Raw genomic sequence first — 819 nt, forward strand, 5'->3', positions numbered from 1 at the left:
ACCTTCCTTCTGAGGAGTGGCTGGTGGGTTTGAACCGCCAGCCTTCTGGTGAGCAGTCAAGTGCCTTAGGCACTATGCTACCAGAGCTCCTTTTTTAGAGCAATGTTAGGCAAATTTTGGAATTCTGATTTTAGGTCATTATAAGCCTCTTTAACCTTTGATAAATATCCTTTTAAGTGGAATTAATTATGGCAGATACAGCATTTTATAATGAGACAAACAATGGGAAATATTTCAAACTAAAGTACATCAATTAAGGAAGAAAGAGGATTATTAACATCTAACATTAACAATTAGTTTCAGTAAAGGCATAGATGACTCTTTTTGCTCTGGTAGCATAGTGCCTAAGGCACTTGACTGATAACCAGAAGACTGGTGGTTCAAACCCACCAGCCACTCCTCGGAAGGAAGATGGGGCAATCTACTTACATAGCGATACTGCCTCGGAAACCCAAAGAGGGGTCACTATGAGTCGAGTCCAACTCGACAGCACATAACAACAACAACAACAAGGATATTCAGGGTTATTTGATTTTGAAAATATATATATACTTTATAGTCATTTTAGTATTTAATCCTTGGAGTCCATAGGCAGAAGTATTTAAATTATTTTGAATACATTAATACAAACTTTGACATGTGTCATAACATCAGTTAATCTATAGGATATCCTATAACATAACTAGTTATTAAAATGATTTTCCAGAGTTCTGGCAAGATGGTGGACTAGGCAGAAGGACTGCATAGAAGCTCTTCAACAAAGAAAAGGGAAACCAATTAACACAGACACAGAAGATAATCTTGGACCCCTGAGCCTTG

The sequence above is a fragment of the Orycteropus afer genome, unplaced genomic scaffold (genome assembly GCF_000298275.1).
Source record: "Orycteropus afer afer isolate SDZICR_OR568_19922 unplaced genomic scaffold, OryAfe1.0 scaffold00255, whole genome shotgun sequence".
Classification (NCBI taxonomy): Eukaryota; Metazoa; Chordata; class Mammalia; order Tubulidentata; family Orycteropodidae; genus Orycteropus; species Orycteropus afer.